Raw genomic sequence first — 651 nt, 5'->3', positions numbered from 1 at the left:
GAAGCCTTGTGTCTTCATAGCCTGTTTCCTACTGTGCATACACGAGTCGTGCGCCACTTTCTGAATGGACCCGTCCTATTCTGGGACACACACAGGTCCCAAGGGGGGGAGGGCACCAAAAAAATGTGGAGGTGACGTACCTCACTGCAGGGCCATGGGACAAAAATCCTGAAATCATACCAAAAAGGTATGAAAAAAGATAAATATCCAAAAACGAGGGGGGTGGAGTGTGCTTTTGTTTCAGAGTTCGATTTTTGCCTGTAACTCCGCTTTAACGCAGAAAGGTCCTTTAGCAGGATAGGATCTAGCTGTTTCATTGTGAACTGTCTAGTTTCCATCCCTATAAAGGGCCTGAACACTAGGGGGCAAAAAAAGTCCATCTGAGGGATGGGTACTAGCTGGCTCACACTGAGCAAGCTAGATTCCATCCTCGGAAAGGACAAGGGCCATCTGCGGGATGGGAACTAGTCGCAACCAGTTCCCATCCCTTTATATGACCTGTATATTAAAAATGAAGAAAGGTCATTTAGTGGCATGGGAAGTAACTCCTTCATAGTGAACTGTCTAGTTCCCATCCTTATACATGACCTGTATGGTAATAATGAAGAAAGGTAATTTAGCGGGATGGGAACTAGCTCCTTCATAGTGAAC

Source organism: Aquarana catesbeiana, linkage group LG06, assembly GCF_042186555.1.
Source record: "Aquarana catesbeiana isolate 2022-GZ linkage group LG06, ASM4218655v1, whole genome shotgun sequence".
Lineage (NCBI taxonomy): Eukaryota > Metazoa > Chordata > Amphibia > Anura > Ranidae > Aquarana > Aquarana catesbeiana.
This window is presented reverse-complemented; position numbering follows the sequence as displayed.